The 20,965-nt window shown below is 43.3% G+C and overlaps 1 gene segment (V, D, J or C); it reads left to right on the plus strand.

Moving 5' to 3' along the window:
* LOC116484549 (T cell receptor alpha chain constant-like) overlaps positions 1-20,965 on the plus strand; it is a 544,481-nt gene that overhangs the window by 483,765 nt on the left and 39,751 nt on the right.

Genomic DNA, 20,965 nt, shown 5'->3' on the forward strand with positions numbered 1-20,965 from the left:
GTGCAGGCGATGTCACTTGCAGTGACAGCTGGCCTCTCTAGCTCACCCTCACATCTGTGCCAACCAGAGAAGCTGGGCCCTTTGTGGCACAGGCCTCAGGAGCAGAGAATGGAGGGACATTCTCAACTGAGAGGAGAGGGACTAGGAGGCTAGAAGGCAAATGAGGTGACTTTACAGAAAACCGAATATGGGATGGTGTAAAAGGATGAGAAAGATGGCAGGGGGTCCACACGCGCTCTTGTATTTAGACCTGGGGGATGCACTGATAGATACCACCTGGAGAGAGAAAGCGGCTTTCTGTTTCTCTCTGAAGAAAAACGTGGCAGAAAAATCAAAACAGATCGCACATGTCAAGCCTCTCCTAATTACAGCCTTTCATTCCGGTTGATCTCAGCTGTTCCAGCAGGAAATGGTAGGAAAGGGTCATTGGTGCCTTTGATGTTGTGGAAGCATTGTAGGAAGGAGATTTGCAAGAAATGGGGCAGGGGCTTGCAGTAGAGTTTGGAGAGTTTAGAATGATGGTTTTTGCAATGACTTAGAACACTGTGTATCTAACTTTGGAAATGAGAAATTAACCTTTGGGACTGGAACAAGACTCACCATCATACCCAGTAAGTTCTTCATCCTTGGTCAGGAAGTCAGCCTGCATAAGATTCTGGGGGTCATAGTAAACAGGCAGGCTTAGAGAATTTTCATCTGTCCTTGTTCATAACTAGCAGAGACAGGTGGCAGCCAAATATCTGAGTTTTCCAGGGGAACTCCAGTCCTGACTATTTAATTCAAAACTAGAAAATATGATTCACAATTCTGTTTTTGCTGCTGCCATCAAGTGCTAATATGGCATGTGAAGAGAATTCAGGCAGAATGACTGCATCTTCACTTTTATCTTGTTTGATAATTTTAGCTTTGAGTACTGCAAGTGTTTGGGAGAAATGGTAGAAACATAGAATATCAAAGAGACAAGCAAACCAAGAGACCCAGAGAGGCAGGCAGACGGAACGTCAGGCAGTATAATTTTACAAAACTAATTCAGTGTTGTGTCTCTCTCTGCAAATGGCAAGGTATCGGGAAAGGTGCTAAGAGCTAGTGCTCTGGGTGGGGCAGGATTATCTAAATAGAAGACTAAGCACTGATCTCAGGGGGAAAGTTTAAACTTGGAAATCTCTGGGTTTGGTTTTTTCCTTTTTTCCAATGAAGTTTATCAGTGCGGCAGCACATCTGCATTTAGTTAATGACAATTTGGGTATTTGGGTGAGGCACAGAATTAACTGTTAAAAACAACTATTTCTGAGATAGATAAATGATAGAGAGAAAGAGAGATACTGGATATATATACACAGGGTAGAAGAATGTGAGAAACATAGGCAAATATATTCTTTTGCACCTGCAATTAAAAGCTGTGGAAAATTTGAATATGTTCACTTTGTAACCAAAGACAACCACAGAAAATGGAATGGAAAGCAGCTTGCAAGAGCGAGAACTGAAGTATGGAACCTTTCTGTCTTAACCACTCAGTTGCCTAGAAGAATCTTTGTTCTATTTTGCTGCATTAGAAACTAAACGCATGAGTATTGAGGATCTGGGTAGGTCAGACTTTTATAGTGACAATTACATTACAAAGCACCTCTCAGCTAGGTTGGATAAAGCACCTTTAAACATCAAAGTCTTTTTCTTCTTTCTGGATAAGATAGAAAAATGGTCTCTCCTCACTCTGTATCTAAGGACAGAGGGCTCAGAGAGTTCCAGACTTACAAAGTGAGACTGCAGCAGAGCTGAGCCGTGGGACCTGGAGGGACCCAGTGACGGTCAGTCTGCTCCCTCCCACAGGTGCTATAGTAGCCACAACCGTTCAGGGAACGGTCCCCAGGTGAGAACGTAAGACATGCAGGGAAAATCCCACTGCTACTAAGAGCAACTCAGCATAAGAAAGCCTTACCCAGCAAGGGACAGTCAGAGGGGCTCTAAACCAGAGCCCCAAATATTTGAAAACTTTATGTGGAAGCCAGCTATAACAAGTTCGTTTTCCAAGCCGTGCTTCCAGAAGCTGTTAGTGGTTGGTGGTTGCTAAGGGTTTTGAAACTAGAGGACATCACAGCAGAGTGGAATTATTTGGAACAAGAGGCTATGATTAGAATTAATGAGATGAAAGAAAATTCTGGCTAGAGGACTAGAAAAATCCTGAAAGAAAAGATACAGTAAACCTTGGGGGAGTTGTAGCATTTATCCTAGTCCAAGCAGCAAAGGGCAGACAGAGCCAAATTCCTATAAACAGTCAGTCTTTTTACTTTTACAAGTTTCTGCAATTATTACAATGTCTTCAGCTTCTTGGGCAAATATCAACAGGTCCTAAAGGCAAAGTGGAACAGTCCTCTGTTTCCAGAACCAAGTAACTTAGCCCCACCCCACACACCACCCATGCTCAACCACTGTTTTTGTAGAGGAGTTTGATGCTGTGTGGACTATGGAAACAAGCTGGTCTTTGGCGCAGGAACCATTCTGAGAGTCAAGCCTTGTGAGTATAAAACACACTCAAGTCCCAACCTGGGTTTCATTGCATATTAAATAAACTTTTTCTGGTTGAGAAGTATTTGATTCTAAAGAAAGGAAAAGTGAAACTCCAGGTGCAACATAAGTATTTCATTAGTGTGATTCATTAAGAATTTCCATGTGTTTCCTTTGAGAGCGTTAATCACATCCATTCACTGGTGAGACCCACAGTTTTAAAATTGAGTTAAATTTGAAAAAAAAATTGTCAGCATCTCTGTGGACCACAGTGCTTGCTGTTTGGGTGTCTAGACTTCCAAAATGGAAGCTCAATCTGTAGTTTCGAGCTTGGAGATTTATCCTGAGCCTGTGACTTAGAGATGTGTAAGAAAAGCTGCACACTGCTGGGCTTTGTAGGGCATTTGTGGGATCAGTGTCATGAAAAAGCCTGGGTAGACAGGTTGGTGAGGAGACACTGGTGACAGGTGTCTGCCCTGTTTCTGTAAAGCTGCTGACAGCCGTGAGAAGAAAAGCAGCGGAGACAAGCTGACTTTTGGGACCGGGACTCATTTAGCAGTTAGGCCCAGTAAGTCTGAGCAGAAAGTAAGATCTTTATGCCTTTTCCTATTATTTGTTCTAGCCTGACATTTGAGTTGTCCTCCTTTGGATTCCAGATCAACAAACCATAGTGTCTTTTCATACTCCTTTTAATATTTGTGGCTAAGGGCCCTCCATTCTTCCCATCTCTCCTACATGAGGGTCTTGTGGCCAGGTCCACATTCATAAAGAAGCTAATGGTGATGCAGTTGGTTGGCAGTGTGTCAAGAAACTGCAGTCATCATCTCCAGGGCCCTTACTCTGGTTATGTGTGTTTCAAGCTTTTATGCCAGCAACAGAGGAGAGGGAGAAGTGACCAGTAGCAATGACCAGGGCTATTAGCTGTACCTGGTGTCTGTGGGTTTCAGAGCAGCTGTGGAGGTTCTGGGAGGTTCAGAGCATGAGTTTTTCTGGCAGAGGGGTTTATGTGAAGGGTTGGCCCACAGTGTGTATTCAGGAGGAGGTGCTGACAGACTCACCTTTGGCAAAGGGACTCATCTAATCGTCCAGCCCTGTAAGTGCTTTTGCCTGGGAGGTGGGGTTCAAAATGCAGTCCTCATGGGGACATTTCTAAACCCTGGCTCATGTGCTTCTGGTGCCACTACCATTGTTGGCACTATCCTAAGTACATGGGGGGTTCTGAGCCATGTAGAGAAGGAGGTGATGCAGTTTACGCTTTGGAGGACTCCTGAGATCTGCCCTTTGGCAACTGTATTTGAGTAGCAGTCCATCATTGGAAAATGTGGATGCCAGCAGACAAAAGATATGAGCTTAGGATGGGTCACGAACAAATGGAGGCCACTTTGCCAGCAGCACCTTTGCAACGAAAATTGCTTTCATAGGAAATGTGGAAATGGCTGTGTAGATAGAGATTTGGCCATTTCTCCTTTTCTGTCTTTATACCCTCTTCTCTGCCTGACTTAGGGACCTTAAATTAGAGCAGTTATTAATCATTTGATTTCTCGGCCCCATCACTCATCAAGTATGACAAGAGGGATTCATTAAGATAAAACCCAGAAACAGAAAGGACAAAGAATTCAATTCTCAATGTCTTCAGAGTTGAGCTTGACTCAGCCTTAACCATCTAGTCAGCACCCCATGATCAACTGAGGTCAAAGAGGGCAACCAGAAGGTAATGTTAGTCAAGTGAGTATCTGGCCAGAGCCCTGCTGCCCTCATAGGAATTAATACTGTGGAATCTGGGAAAGGGAAATGAATCTGTGAGGGCTCACCCAGGCTGCCCATCTGGGAGAGATCATGGGGAGAGTTCTGAGTGAGGGAGCGAACACCAGATGGAAAGTCAAGCAGCGGGTTTCTGTTATGAAGCCTCTCACAGTGTAAATACCGGCACTGCCGGTAAACTCACCTTTGGGACTGGAACAAGACTTCAGGTCACGCTTGGTAGGTAACAGAAACCGTGAGGTAACTTAACTGTGTGTTCCTTTAAAACAAGGGATACTGCAGAGGGGATATCCTGGTTGGATGTAGTCCTTCCTTCCTTCCAGTGGGAGGTGATCTCACTGAGGATACATATCTGCATTCAGTCAGTTCTTGTGCTATTTTTATACCTGTTACGGAGGCTTTCCTTTCCACCTGTGAAAACAGAACCTCTCTGCTCCAAGCTTCTTCAGTCTTTATTACCCTGTGTATTTCCTTTAGAACGTGGTTTGGGAATTAATTTATCATCAGGACTTTGTCTCTGATGATGTCACTCTGGGCAGCAAAATGAAAGGGCTCTCGAATAGAGAACAGAGAGTCCTGAATACTCGGATAACTTTTCCAGAGTGATATGTGTTATGCGTAATGGGATGAAGTGGGCTAGAATGACCTTCCAGTGACTGTTTTGGAGACACACTAAGGAAACTTGCTTAGCATCCTATATCCTTAACTTGTTAGAACATTGGCGAAGTAAAAGCAAAACCTTGACCCTCTAAGAACATAAACAAATGCCAACTCCTCTCCCCCAAAGCACTGCCATGTTTCATTATGTGCAATTATGAAACAAATACATGATAATTTATATGAAATTACATAGATGAGTAGTTTGAGTATTTTGACCCATGAGTAAGATGCAAATTGTAGAACTTCTCATGCAGTTCTTCATACAAAGTGGTCCCTGAAGACAAATAGTGTACCTGGGCATAATTTGTTTGCAGTGTTGGTTTATGCACCATTTGGGGACCTGTTTGAAAGCTGATTATGTCCCAGTGTGCCAATTTGGGGTCTCAACTGCTCAGTGCACTGATAAGTGCCCATATTTACAGTCTAGAAGCATGACAAAATGACCCCATTTCTGTAGGAAAAGGAGAATGGAACTTTGTGTGGTGTGGTACTTGTCAGTGCTGCTTCCCCTTGTCCCTGCCATGCTGGGAGGTGGCTGCAAGTTTTCCCCAGGAGGTTTTTGTTAGAGCATGTATTACTGTGACAATAACAATGACATACAGTTTGGAGCAGGGACCAGACTGACAGTAAAACCAAGTAAGTTGGGGGAATGGGTCAATCTTAAAAGCTGACCTGAGTGAGCGATGGTGCTGTTCTGGGCAGTTTCTGTGGGGTTAAGACACTGCCACTCCCAAAAGGATCTAAGTACCTGGTTTCTTTGTGCCTGAGACCCTGAGCTGGTTGGAAGTCTGTTAGTTGATGAATTCTGGCAATCCTAAGGATTAGGTCAAGAAGAAGTAGAAAATTTCACTGGTTTCTTCATTGGCTCTGGATATATAAAAATGCTAAATGTAAGTCGGGTGCGGTGGCTCACTCCTGTAATCCCAGCACTTTTGGAGGCTGAGGTGGGCAGATCATGAGGTCAAGAGATGGAGACCATCCTGGCCAACATGGTGAAACCCCATCTCTACTAAAAATACAAAAAAATTAGCTGGGCATGGTGGCACGCGCCGGTAGTCCCAGCTACTCAAGAGGCTGAGGCAGGAGAATCGCTTGAACCTGGAAGGCGGAGGTTGCCATGAGCTGAGATCGTGCCACTGCACTCCAGCCTGGCGACAGAGCGAGACTACATCTCAAAAAAAGAAAGAAAAAGAAATATGGCTGAGAAAGTGGCATGGTGCTCCTGGTCCCTAAAGTAGGCCCTGGGACCTCGACGTTGACCTCCTGTGCTGGGTGGGATGGTTCTGCCCAACCTTGCTATTGTCCTCTTGTGCCTCTGGCACAAGCATTCTGTCAGAACCCAGTGTCCTAGGAACAAAACAGGGGATTTAAGATCAAGTTCAGATCTATCTGCACAGCCAGCTGTTAATTTTAGAGAACTGTCCTGACCTTGCAAAGGAACTGGAAACAGAGGCTGCAAGGTGGGGAGACTTCCACTAGAGGGGAAGGTGATCTCACTTGCTCAGTCTTCCCCTCCATCCTTCCCACCTGTTGATTATTGTAAAGCCCCATAGGACTGTGTGAATTATGGAGGAAGCCAAGGAAAGCTCATCTTTGGAAAAGGCACTAAACTCTCTGTTAAACCAAGTAAGTGTTGGGGATTCAAAGTCCTGATTTATCATCAGTACTTTGTCACTCTGGGCAACAGCCTGAAAGGGCTCTCGAATAGAGAACAGAGAGTCCTGAATACTCGGATAACTTTTCCAGAGTGATATGTGTTATGCGTAATGGGATGAAGTGGGCTAGAATGACCTTCCAGTGACTGTTTTGGAGACACACTAAGGAAACTTGCTTAACATCCTATACCCTTAACTTGTTAGAACATTGGTGCAGTAAAAGCAAAGGCAGTAAGTGCAACTAAAGTACAATGCAGAGTGAGTGAGAAGAGACTTACCAACTCCTTTCTCTGTGATATCTTCCCCCCACCTTCACCGTTGAACCCCACACAATTGTTTCTGTCCATGCCCCTGTCCGTTCCCAGTCCAGACCAGCACGTCCTTCTGCTGGACATAGGAAAACTCCAGACTTCATAACATGTCACAGGGCCCCCTCCCTCAGATGGCAGATCTCAATATTGATCACCCACATCACTGTGGGGAGTGGTGACCTTGTCAGCAATGGTCTCATGGAAGAGAGAAGCTTTATTTACACCATCAAGGGCCCATGGATGACCCACAGTCTGTGTGACTGCTGTGTGATTGGTCTTCAGACATTAGCTTTAATAGGAATCATAGGAGAAGGGACATGGTGGCTACTGCAAGGGGTTTTTTGTTTAGGGAGAACGCACTGTGGAACTCAAACTCCGGGTATGCACTCAACTTCGGCAAAGGCACCTCGCTGTTGGTCACACCCCGTGAGTTCTTGTGGTTTACTCATTGTTCTTTCTGGAAAGAAATCCAACGGGACCTGTTGAAACACAGCTGAATTTAATGGCTTTGCTTAGCATGCAGTTGTTAACTATGTCTGATGTGTGAGCAAGATATGAATACATGTTTCCCTGGAGGCTGGATTTGGTTATCAGGTCTCGGGGCAGTTTGATAAATTGTACTAATACTGCAATCACTGTTTTTCAAAGGTCCACAAAGCACGGTGTGGCTTTGGGAAAGGCAGAGATAAGAAGCAAAACTTTGTGATAGAGACAGAAACAAGCCCATGAAAAGGGAAGCTACCAAAGCAATGGCATAGCCAAGGAAGTGTGTCCTCAACAGATAAGTGGCAAGGACCCTGTTGAGTTGATGCTTGTGTTGTCTGGTAGAATTAAAAAATAAGGTGAGTGGGCTGGGCGCGGTGGCTCATGCCTGTAATTCTAGCACTTCAGGAGGCTGAGCCGGGTGGATAGCTTGAGGTCAAGAGTTCAAGACCAGCCTGACCAACATGATGAAACCCCGTCTCTACTAAAAATACAAAAATTATCCGGGCATGGTGGCGGGAACCTGTAATTCCAGCTACTTGGGAAGCTAAGGCAACAGAATCGCTTGAACCTGGGAGACAGAGATTGCAGTGAGCCTAGATCGTGCCACTGCATTCCAGCCTGGGTGATAGAGCGAGACTCTGTCTCAGAAACAAAAAGAAAGAAAAACAGAAAAATAAGGCGAGTGGACTGAGGACTCAAGTGAAGGGAGGGCAGCAGGAGTTCCAAGCTTGGCGTGGCTTTCTTCCTCTACGAGAATAGCAGAACAATGTAACTTTCTCTAGAGAGAGAACAGAGCCCTTGATTTATCACAACGATGCTTCTGTTTGCATAGCCTCCTTCCTCACTGTGGGGACAAAGCAGGTCCCCACATGGACTTCACCCCCTTAACTAGGCTGGCCGAGCCAACCCTATGGGAGAGGCAGAGAATCCCAGGACTGTGGAGGGCCTCCCCACATCCACTGGATTATCTGTAATAAAACAGAATATTTATCCGAGTTGTGAAGCTGTGAGGGAGAGGGTAATCATGATAGATTATAAAAAGGAATATTGAAAATTTTACAAATTGTCTCCACACTTGCAGAATTCAGTGTGGTTTTTGTTGTTATTGGGGTTTTATCTGCTAGAATTATAGAAACAGGGTGCTTTCCTGCAGGCACCCTATTTGCAAAAATGTCTGCCATCTCACATTTCAGTAGTATTTCATCAACAGTCCTCTGCACACGAACCAACTGTGACAATAAGGTAATGGGGCTGATTTGTTAACAAATCGAGTTTATACATTTCAATGAGTGGCCCAGTCAAAGCACTGAGCTTGAAGCATCCAACACTGTCCATTGCTTGCCCCTTTCCTGAAACCACCCTCAAAGGCCAAAACACTTTATTTTTGTAGCATCCATGATGGCTTTATCTTTTAAAGGTGGATTTTACTTTTACTGATAAGCAAAATCCTTTCAGAACCAAGGCTATTAAATAGAGGAGAGAATCAACTAGTTACTGATACTGTTTTGGATCCAAAAATAGATGCAACTATAAAATAATGTCATGGGTTTGTTTATGTGACTCATCAACTGGCTCTCAGGGGGAATCCTAGATGGAATATTTCAGAGGGTTCAACAGTCATTTAGGTGTTTAAGTCCTCGTAGTTCACTAAATCAGACTCTTTAATTAATAAACATGCATAAAGATAGCATGAGATTGAAGAACTTTTGCAAACGCGGACCCAATAGAAGCAGTGAAGACTTTCTGTATGAATTAAGATATAATCCCAAATAAATTACTTTTAGAAAAATATGAGGTCAAGGCCTTTCAATGGTGAAAGTGCATGTAATGCCCTATTTATTCATGAAGAGTAAAGCTGCTTCCATAAATGGTAACATTATGTTGGTTTATGTAGAGACACATAACACTGTGACTACCTCAGGAACCTACAAATACATCTTTGGAACAGGCACCAGGCTGAAGGTTTTAGCAAGTGAGTATTACAGACAAGACAGGCTTTATTTTAAAGGTTGTTGGTGTTCATGTTTGAGGGACAAGGGGAGGTAGGACAAGGGAAGTACCCGTGTAAACTGTGCAAGCTAAAGTCACTGCTATCTGAAGCGGCAATTCTGGGTCCCTCTACTCTGGACAGGAGGGGTGAAGGAGAGCTCTGGGGCTTACCATGGTGGACTTACTGCCGATTTCATAAGAATTGTATCCATCATTAGAAAAATGTTTATGACTTGAAGGCCTCACAAAACTCCTGTAAACACAACAGGAGTTCTGTGTTCTTTATTCTCTTCTTTTAAAACTATGTTCTCACTTTACATTTTCACCCATTTTTCTGCCTCTTTTTATGCCTCTCTCCTCTGTGCAACTCAATGCTTCATCTGGGCATTCGTATTTTGAGAAATCATCTCAAGGGGAATCATGTCCAGATCCTAGCATGTCACTCAAAGCTCTCTGAAATCTGGGCCCTTTCTGTTCTCCAAATTTACTTCCAGCGATTCCCTTTCATGAATGCTCTGCTCCAGGAAAACTAGGCATCTGCCTCCCTTGAGTATTTACACATGCCCACACCTGTACCCTGTGTCCATACATCAGACATCCTGGACCTACCACCTAAAACAGGCTTGCACAGGTGACAAAATTTGGTCTCACCGTCTCTCAGCCTTGAGACCCAGCACAGGCATCACCAGATTTCATTTCATAGGAAGAGTGAAAAATCATATCATTTTTTAATTAAGCAGGCCAAGGTAAGAGATCCATCAGACAAAGAAGCAAAGGAGGAAGGAAAGAGATGGTTTCTGTAATGGGTTTGGAAAGGAGAGCTCTGTCCCTGAAATAACACTAATATAATCCAAGTAGATTTACAGGCTGCATGTTTCTTGGTTTCCCTTTGGAGTGCTCCATTCCTAACACCAGTTATTAAGCCCCTGGTCCTCAATGTGACCAGGGGTGAGGAAGTGGGAGGAGACCATGCTGGCCACTCAGTGGTGGTGCCCATGGAGTTTTGGGCTCAGACTTTCTGTGAGGTGCCTCAAAATTGAGAGACGCTCAAAAGGATCGTGCAGGAAAAATGGGAGAAGTCACTTTCTCAAAAGAGGATTATTTCTGATTAGTCCTTGAGCTGTGTTATGTCTTGGGGAAGGGACAGTAAGAGTAGAAAAGTCTCTCCTAGGACAAGGATAGGAAGTGGTGAAAAGTCCTTTTCCTGGTGACTAGCAAAGCAGGGGATGAAAAGATCTGGAGTTGGAGTCCAGGGTGGATTCCAGGGAAGACAACTGCATAGGACTGTCTCGAGTTCTGTGGATTGAAAAGGTTGGGCATCCCTTCAGATGTTCCTGAGCTGACCTCGGTCAGAGGTGCCTGGCTCCAGCACCCAGAAGGTGTGATCAGCACGCCAACACCTCCTGCCAGGTGGGCCATGACAGCTTCCCTCAGTCCCTCCCACTGTGACAACAGTCTCTCTGGTTGCTTTTGCTTTGGTGCTATGGACATAAACTGTTCCTACTTTGTCCAAGTGAGGTATACGATTTTCAGAACCCTGGAGAATTATTATCTAAAACACCAGTGGATATGCTAGGATTTTGGCATTCAGTATTCTGGGCTTGTGCAGGAAAACTCTTTCTTTAGAACATGTAGAAAGACTATCCTTTATTTATCCAGTGTGGAAATAGTCCTGAAATCCAAACTGATACTGGGATCCTGTGCCAGGTTATTACTGTGACAATTACTTAATATTCTCTGTGCTCACGATATCACTCCTTCCAGAAGATCTTTAGGGAAAACTTAGTTCAGTTTCTAGGAGGTTTTTGCTCAGCTGAACATTACTGTGTGAATAATAATGCAGGCAACGTGCTCACCTTTGGAGGGGGAACAAGGTTAATGGTCAAACCCCGTGAGTATCTCTGCTGAATCCATAATGAATGCTCTAATTTCAAAAGGAAGCCATAGCACTGAGCTCTGTTTTCTGTTTTCTCTACTTAATTTTATTTTTTATATTGATTCTAATGGTTACCTGTTATCGATACATGGCATATGTATATATGAAAATGGACATACATGTAACTGTCTGGCGTGGGAACAAATGTGCTGGAGAAAAACAGATTTCTTGTCCTTTTTGTCTTAACCATTTGGGTCAGAAAGTCTGACTGAGTAGAACACGGGCTGGATGAGCACTGCAGTGGGGGAATCCTTCTCCAGCAGCTTTGTCAGGATTATGCTCCTTGCTGGCCTGGTCAGAAGGCAGCTTTGTCAGGAGGTGGAAGGATGAACTAGTTAACCTCAGAAGAGCCTTTCCACCCAGACCATGCTGTGAATAGACCGCCATAATAAACAGTCTTTTCCGCTGCCTCTTTGGCTAGGGTCCCAGCTGGAGGAGCACGCCGGCCAGATTTGGGGATTGAAAGGGATTTCCTGATACACATTGGCCTGGTCGGTTTTGGTAAAGCTTTCTATGACTGTGTAATGCTGGCAACAACCGTAAGCTGATTTGGGGATTGGGAACAAGCCTGGCAGTAAATCCAAGTGAGTCTTCATGTTAACTCTGTCAAACCTGTCTGTGCAGTTTGAAATATCTCAGAAATTGCCTCCTTCTTTTTTAGCCCCGATGTTTAAGGTATCTACTTATGGCTAGTGTTTTCTTCCTGTCCACCAAAGCTGAACCCTTGCCTACCCCTCAATCAGAATAACTAGATAGAGGGATCCAGATGAGCAGAGTAGGAAGGCCATTGGAGTGGTCAGCTGTTTTCTTAGAGAGCAAACACATTCGTGCATTCCAAAAAGGCCTGTCTGGGAGCACTGAATATTACAGGTGAGAGTGTGCAGCACATTTCATGGCTGCTTTAGTCTGCACTGTGCCAACCTCACCGTGGTTACTTTCCGGCCAAAGACGGGTCAAGTGCTGGGAACTCTCGGGACTCACAGTCATGCTAGTGACCATGCTAGAGCACATCTCCCCACTGTGGATTATCCAGAATGACTCAAACTTGCCATATAACTCCTGCATCTCTCAGTTCTCTTTGGCTTAGAGCCTTATTGTGGATTTGTTAGAGGTAACAGGAAAGGAACTGATTTCATCCTAATTCTGGCCTCTTCTGAGAAGTTATTCTCTGCAAGAGTCTTCAGGAGCATCTTATAGACCACCTACACTGTTCGGAATTTTGTTCCGCACACCAAATTGTGTTCCCAGCAGTGTTTGCTGTGGCTTTGGCTGGGGCCAGGTCCTGAGTCAGTTCTGGAGCTCCAGGCTTGGCAAAGCTGGATAAGGGCAAGGGGAGTTGTACAGCAGAACCAAAGGGCTTCAGGAAAGACATCTTTGATATAGACATTAATAAATTTCTAAATGGGCTTCTATATGCTAACCTGATAAGACTCTCTGGGGAGAAGGTCATCCTTTACTTTGCAGCTCTAAATATAAGACACATGCAGGAAAAAAAGAATGGGAAATGTCTGTTACAGTGCCAAAATGAAGATAATGGGTATAAATATTGGATTTGTTTTAATATTAAGTTTATGAAATGTAAGTCTTTCAGAAGAACTATCTCAGGATATATTTATTAGGTCAATGAACTATTTTATCAATGTGACTGGTACACACACTTCAAAGGAGAACCCAAAATGGAAGGCAGGGGAGGGTGGCTAATGAAAGGTATGGCATAGTGGTTAAGAATATGAATTTTGGAATCAAACTGTTCAGGCAAATCCTAACTCTGCAGGTCACTTAATCTGTTTATGCCTCATTTTTCTCATCTGTAAAATGGGGATGGTAATAGTACCTAGCTCACTGAGATGTTATGAGATTTAAAGAGCTAATACCTGTAATGGACTTTGCATAGTGGCAGGCTGATAGAAAGTTTTCGGTTAATATGTTTTTATTGCTACTATGTCAGGTTGCTGGAGGGAAGGAAGAAAAATGGAAATGATCCCCATTTATGGTTTTTGTAAAGTACAGCATTAGAGTGTGGCTCTAGCAACACAGGCAAACTAATCTTTGGGCAAGGGACAACTTTACAAGTAAAACCAGGTAGGTCTGGATGTTTCCAAGTGAAGTTCAGTTATCTACTCTGTTCATTTTTTGTTTAATCTTCTCTGTCTCAACTTCTAACCAAAGACTCTTACTCTTAGGTTATATTTTCCTTTTATAAAAGTAAGTAGAATGTGTGTAAAGTCTGGTTAATATGGTCTTTTCTAACTCACTTGGTTTCAGCTAGTGGCAAAAAGAGGGGTGTATTGGATCTGGAATTCCTAGGTTAAGGCTGAGAGAATGTCAGTTTGGCTGACTTGGAAGAAATAAAAACATCAAATGTGGGTGGTTCACAAAAAAGAAGGTGATTTTTCATAATAATATACTAAAGTAGAATCCACCCTTGTGACCACCAGAATTATTCAAGTACTGTCTTCCAAGGAGAAAATGGGTAGCCTGGAAATGATATGTTTTTGTTTGGGGGAAAAAAATGGGGAGAGAGAGGGAAAGGGGACTATTAGTTGTCCGGATTGTTAGGAAACATGGAAGACAGCACTTCTTGTTGGAAGGTTTGGCAAAGATTATCACCAAGCAGAAGTCCAAATGTGTGTAACATACCCCCGGCAAACGTTATAGAAGGAAGCTGGGGCTGGGCGCGGTGGCTCACGCCTGTAATCCCAGCACTTTGGGAGGCCAAGGCGGGCAGATCACGAGGTCAGGAGTTCGAAACCATCCTGGCTAACACGGTGAAACCCCGTCTCTACTAAAAAAAATACAAAAAATTAGCCAGGCGTGGTGGCGGGCGCCTGTAGTCCCAACTACTACGGAGGCTGAGGCAGAAGAATGGTGTGAACCTGGGAGGCGGAGTTTGCGCCACTACCGAGATCGCACCACTGCACTCCAGCCTGGGCGACAGAGCGAGACTCCGTCTCAAAAAAAAAAAAAAAAGAAGAAGAAGGAAGCTGGGAGCAGTGGCTCTCACCTGTAATCTCAGCATTTTGGAAGGCTGAGGCAGGAGGACCACTTGAGGCCAGGAGTTCAAGAGCACCCTGGGCAACACAGTGAGACCCCCATCTCTACAAAAATAAATAAATAATATTTTTTTAAAAAACAGCCAGGCATGGTGGCATGCAACTGTCATCCTAGCTACTGAAGAGGTTGAGGTAGGAGGATCACTTGTTCCCAGGAGGTCAAGGCTACAGTGAGCCAAGATCACACCAGTGCACTCCAGCCTGGACAACAAAGTAAGATCTTGTCTCTAAAAATATACATTTAAAAATATAAAATAAATATGTTAAATAAGGAGGAAGGAGAGGAAGAAAATTTAACTTAGTAGGAGAGTGTTTTTGTACTGGGCAGAAACACTGTGTCAAACTCTGGGGCAAACAACCTCTTCTTTGGGACTGGAACAAGACTCACCGTTATTCCCTGTAAGTCCTTACCACTTGACAAAACAGTTCTTAATCTGTAATGACGAGTTCTCACATCCCAGAGACCTAATGAATTTCTAAATGAGCTTCCATGTGTTAACCTGATAAAACTCTCTAGGGAGAAGGTCACCCTTACCTTTGCGGCTCTAAATGTAAGACATGTTGTAAGAAAAATTGGGAACTGTTCATTGCAGTGCCAAAATGAAGACAGTGATTACAAATATCGGGCAAGTTTTAATGTTAGATTTATAAAATATAAGCCCTTCTGAAGAACTATCTCAGGGTACATTTATTAGTTTGTGTCTATACAGCCCAATTGTCCAGTTACTTTGATTAATGTTGGTAGCTGATCCAGATATTTAGGGACTTCCTTGAGAAACTTCTTTGTGCTCAAAATTGCATGAATTGAATGTCACATTACCTAAATAATTGCCAAATCTGTTTTACTTTGTGCTGTATAGACTCATCCTAATAAAAACGAATGCTGTTGTGCTTTTTCCCAGTCTGTCTCCTCTCCACACAGAAAGTTTTCCTTCTACTAAACAGCATCTCTTCACACGAAGAAAAGATACCCAGCAAGCCATTTGACTTATTGCTGCTGCTATTTTGCATTTATATGACTCCTTTCCTTAGAAGAGATTGAGACACTTTATACGACTTATTAGCTAAACAGATTGACAGCCTAATTAGGAGGAGAGAAACAGATTCTGAGTATCTTTTTGTGGCTGCTGTTCCTACCCCCTCGTGTAGAACATTTGGTCAGATGGCTCTCTGAGACAGAAATAAGACAGGGACGTGGTCTCTGTTTGTGGTGTAGGGCGTCTCAGCTGCACCTAAGAGGTTGTCACAGGAGGTAGAACAGTACTAAATAGGTCAGGGCAACTGACACAGCCAGGAAAATTTCTTTCCCCTAGAACTTGTGTGTGCTCACCAAGCAAAGCGTGACTAATTTTGATATCCTTTGTTAGTGTGTGTCTACCCTTCTTGCCTTTGTTTTCAGACCCTTCCTCTCTAGATCCTATTCCTTCCATCTCCAACTCCTGTATGTAAATCCCTGCTCCCTCCTTTGAATTCCTGACTGCTATGCCCATGCCCAGCACCGGCACCCCCACGCACACTGCTGCCTGCCTCTGTAACCATCAGCTATATTTCTGAGGAGTTTCCTAGCTCCTTGAGTGATCCTCAAATGGCTCAGGGCCCTGAGGGAATCTTTGCTGAGGGTTGGCCCCAGCAGAGCCGCTGCAGAGGTGGAGGTGGCCACCAAGGGACACAGACTGCCTGCATGAGGGCTGGAGCTGGGCCCAGGATGAGGAAAAGCCTCAGGAAGGAAGGGCTGACACGAAATAAGGAACACCATGGCGTTCATGATACGTGTGTCTGAATCCTCTCTCATGCCTGGGAAGCTTTAGCTTCCACCTTGGGACACAAAACATGAAGAGATAACAAGGTTTTTGTAAAAGAATAAGCCATTGTGGATAGGCTTCGGGAATGTGCTGCATTTTGGGTCCGGCACTCAAGTGATTGTTTCACCACGTAAGTATATCTTTTCTCATTTCTGTGGGCTGTTATGTCCTTAAATCGTATAGAACAGTTCTTCACACACACACACACACACACACACACACACACACACACACCCATTTTCCAGTCACTGATGAGAAACAGTCTCTGGGTCTACCTACACAGCCAGTTTGACCATTAAGATGGTCAAATTCATTTTTTAAAATAATTTTAATTGGTTCCATTTAATGCTGCCAGCAGCCAAGGGCATTAGCATGTCGTGGGAACCTAATCTATGTTCACTCACTGCTGTGGGAGGACAGGCATTTCTTCTTCTCCCCGGGCAGCCAGACTTCAGAATCCAGCTGACCTTTTCCATGCCTGTCTCTTCCGGCAGATTAAGTGGTTATTTCCACTAACTTTCTTGTGGAAAAACACACAAGACAGATATATTCTCCTTCAGTTTTTACTAAGAAAGCTTTGTGGTTATTATTTTGACAATAAACTTCAGCTGGCATAGTCCTTGCTATTCATGTTAATAATATCTTGACTTGAACCATCATATTTTCCCCACATTATTCACAATGCATTTCAGTGCTGTAACCCACTGCACCGTCCCCAGCCCTTTTATCTTCACAACGTTCTCTAATAAGGTAAACAGGGTCATACATCATAAAACATATGTCACAGACAGAAAAGCTCACACACAGACAAGTTAAATAATTTAAGTCAAACCAAAAAAAATCATAACTGGGATTAGAGCTTGAGATTCCCTATTTTCTTACAGTGAACTGTCTTGAGCTGTCACTTAATGCATTGAAAACATAATAAGCACAGGCCATAGGCATTTTCAGAACATGAAACTTGACTGAAACAAAATCTGACTCTTTGATTGCTTTGGTGTTTTAAATGTATCCCCAAATCTTCTTTGCTATTGATAGTCATTTGGTGCCAGTGACAGGGAAGAGCAGAGGGGCTTAGGAGGTTTTTGTAGATCTCAATATCACTGTGTCTTATAACGCCGACAAGCTCATCTTTGGGACTGGGACTAGATTACATGTCTTTCCAAGTAAGTACTAGAAACCAAGGAGCCATTTTGAAAAGGTATTTTCTTTTTCTTTTTCTTTTTTTTTTTGAAATGAAGTTTTGCTCTTTGTTGCCCAGGCTGGAGTGCAGTGGCATGATCTCGGCTCACTGCAACCTCCACCTCCTGGGTTCAAGCGATTCTCCTGTCTCAGCCTCCCGAGTAGCTGGGATTACAGGCACCTGCCACCATGCCTGGCTAATTTTTGTATTTTTAGTAGAGACAGGGTTTCACCATGTTGGCCAGGCTGGTCTTGAACTCCTGACCTCAAGTGATCTGCCCGCCTCAGCCTGCCAAAAATTACAGGCGTGAGCCACTGCACCCGGCCTGAAAAGGTGTTTTCTATAAACAGGCACGTTCTCACAGCACTGCAGGCCACCCTTCCTAACTCTGAGCTCTGTAGGGGCCTTTAGCACCTATAGCTGCAGAACCCTCTATAAACCAATTAATCTATATGTGAACAATTTAACCTATATGTGAACACCATGGTGCTGACTAAAATCTTATCAGCAGTGAAAAGAAGGCACTAGAGCGTCAGCTGCATTATGACTCTAAACAAATGATCTGTTTCCCTCTTTTGCATTTTTATTTAAAATATCAGGGAAAGTGAAGCAAGTTCAACTTCTCCAATTTGAAAACTGTTTCTGAATTATGCTTCACTTGTATGCAGAGAGACCTAGATTGACTTTGGATGTTTAGTCATTCGATTTCCTCATCTGTGTCTGGAATCTATAATAGGCAAGGGAATCAAATGTAATTAAATGAGCAAATAATCTCCAGTAGCCAATATTCCTACGTTGTTTCATTGTTTCATGTGCTTTGCTCTAGACTTTTTATCTGGGCTTTATCTCTAATAGGATCCCCGGAAGGACAGTGAAGGTTTTGTTAAGGTTTTTGTGTCTGTGTGGATAGCAACTATCAGTTAATCTGGGGCGCTGGGACCAAGCTAATTATAAAGCCAGGTAAGTCTCAGAGATGTGACTGTAAGGGAGATGAGACACTAGTTGAATAATGCACAAAGTGTAGCATGCAGATTATATTTTTAAGAACAAGTCAGCCTGCTGGAGACAATGCACTCAACCCAAATGGGGTCTCCACTCCCAGTGAGAAGCATGTCAGCCACTAACTCTTTTGCTTGGGCTAGTAGCTTTCGGAATGAATAATGCTTAGTAGCCCTCTAAGAGAGCAGAGCCGGGTTGTTAGGGAATATCTAATTCCCTCTGACATGGTCAAAACTCTTTCCCAAGGACAGAACCAGCCTCATTCCATTGGAAGAGCAAATTCAGAGAAAAAGGAAAGGGTCACAGCCAAAGATGGTGAAATTTTCAAAGGTGAAAAATAGCAAGACTGCAGCTCTCCTGACATCCTTGCCTCAGGCTGCTGTCCCACATGGACAGCAGATGCCTGCAAAGCTCTCGATCACTTGCTGGAGTCACTCAGGGTTCTGGGCCTTGGGATGTAACTTAAATGACAGTATCAGGGCATGTCAGGGGAATATGAAGGCTGCAGCGATGCCTGCAAGTCAGCTTTTGCTGCACTGGGACGGAGACGTTCTAAGCCTGGAAAGACACAAAGCTGTCCTCACCCCATCCTGTCGTGCCCCTTCTTGAGGGTTAGTGTAAGGCTCTGAAGGACTGTGTGAATTATGGCGGTGCGGCAAACAAGCTCATCTTTGGAACTGGCACTCTGCTTGCTGTCCAGCCAAGTACGTAAGTAGTGGCCTGTGTCAGGTGGATTCTGTGTCCATGGCAAGTGGGAAGCGACAGCCACCCTTTGGTGGAAAGGAGGGCCGAAGGTTGACTTTGTTCACTGCTGTCATCTCTTATCTGCCATGATATAGCAGGCTGTCAAAATTCCCATTCTCCTGGATGGCACACCACAGTCAGGGAAGGGGAAACATGCTAATTTTATGATAAACCCCAGGGCAGAAAAAGACTACTGTGGGAAAATTTAGTTGAGAAAATCAAATTGTTCTCAACTAAATGCTGCAGGCATTTAATGAGAATCATAATAAACTAAATGAGATCAGTTTTGAACACTTCCTGTTGAAATATAAGAATCAACAAGTTACAGTCATGTTGGGGACTTCTTCTGTCTCCAAGCTTAAATTTCTATTACATAAGCCTTACTTTTAACCGAGAAAGTCAGTGACGTGGTATCACTGTCTGGGATGCTCACCCCTCTCTTTTCTCCAGATATTCCGTGTATACTAAAGCTCAGCCAATGCTCAGCTTTGTGATAAAGGAGCTGTTGTGTGTCTTTATCTCTGCCTTTAGGATACAATCTTTTTTATAATAGAAAATGTTCACTTCTCCCATTTATTTCATGCCTAGACTCTCTACCTCTTCCTGGCTGAAACAGCATATGGGTCCATGGTGGAACTTCTTTGGGAAAAAAAAATAGAACTGTTTGACTTTTGCCACTCTTCCCTCATGAAATGTTTTTTAGGCTGTCAAATAAGCATTATTACACATTGAGAAGGCTTTGAAATAACTTGATCACTGAGTCTGGAGGTGAGCTGGGATGGCTCTGTAGCTGGAAAATATCCCTGTGGGTGTGGGAATGTACCGTCCCTTCAAACTTGTGTGTCTAGGGCTGAGCTCACACATATGACAGCAAAAGTTGTTAACAAATTAGATTCAGCTTTGGCAGTTTTATGCCTAGAAATGCAAAAGAATTTTAAAAGCTCATAAGTTTGGCATTTTTAAAGGAGAAATTGTTTGCTTTATGTTGCAGAACCAATTTTTCTTCCTATCATAAAAGGCCAGAAACACAGGGAAAGCAAAAAAAAAAAAAAAAAAAAAAAAAAAACCAAGGAGAGTCTAACTGCCCCCTCACCACAGTGCTATGTGTTTGGTAGGGTTTTACTAGTGGTTTCAGTAAAGGCAGGAAGTGCTGTGGGAATAACAATGCCGGAGTCATCTTTGGAGGTGGAACTCAGCTGGTGGTGAAGCCCAGTAAGTGGCCGTGTTTTATTGATATTTGACCAAACAAATAAATCCCGTGAAGTTAGTGGAGATTTAATTTAATATGTAAACAAATATACTTCCTGAAAAATGACTTTTGCAAACACATGAAACATTCGTGATTATTGAGACTACAGCAATAATGATAAATGCAAAATGAGACCACCCCAAATCACCTTTAACATGGTGGCTTAGCCCTCTTTCTTCTAGAGAGATATGGGGCCATGAGCTATTACAGCCGCGGTATCTCTTAAACTATATTCTGCAATGATTTGTGTGTTTACTCTGATTTTAGCCACAGAACTTGTTTTCCATTCTATTAAAAATGAGAATCTATCTCATTTTAAATGTTACTAATATTTATAAGGTACCTTCTTTGTCTCTTGTGCCTGCATATATATTCATTTCAAAAAGATCTAATAAGAAACCCAAACGTTGTCGCATTTTGACAAATGTCCACGTCTAGTCCCGTAATGTCAAATTTCACTAAAAACACAGCCTGACTATGCAAATGCAGTGGAAGAAAAAAACAATTCAGAAATGGATTGACAATCCCAGGTGGCTTTATAAACACCTAAAGGGAAATTCAGAGTGAAATAAAATGGCAGGTATGATAACACGATTTTTGTTTAATGATCAATTCCTCCATGGGGAATAAAACTT

This window comes from Hylobates moloch, unplaced genomic scaffold (assembly GCF_009828535.3).
Source record: "Hylobates moloch isolate HMO894 unplaced genomic scaffold, HMol_V3 SCAFFOLD_16, whole genome shotgun sequence".
Classification (NCBI taxonomy): Eukaryota; Metazoa; Chordata; class Mammalia; order Primates; family Hylobatidae; genus Hylobates; species Hylobates moloch.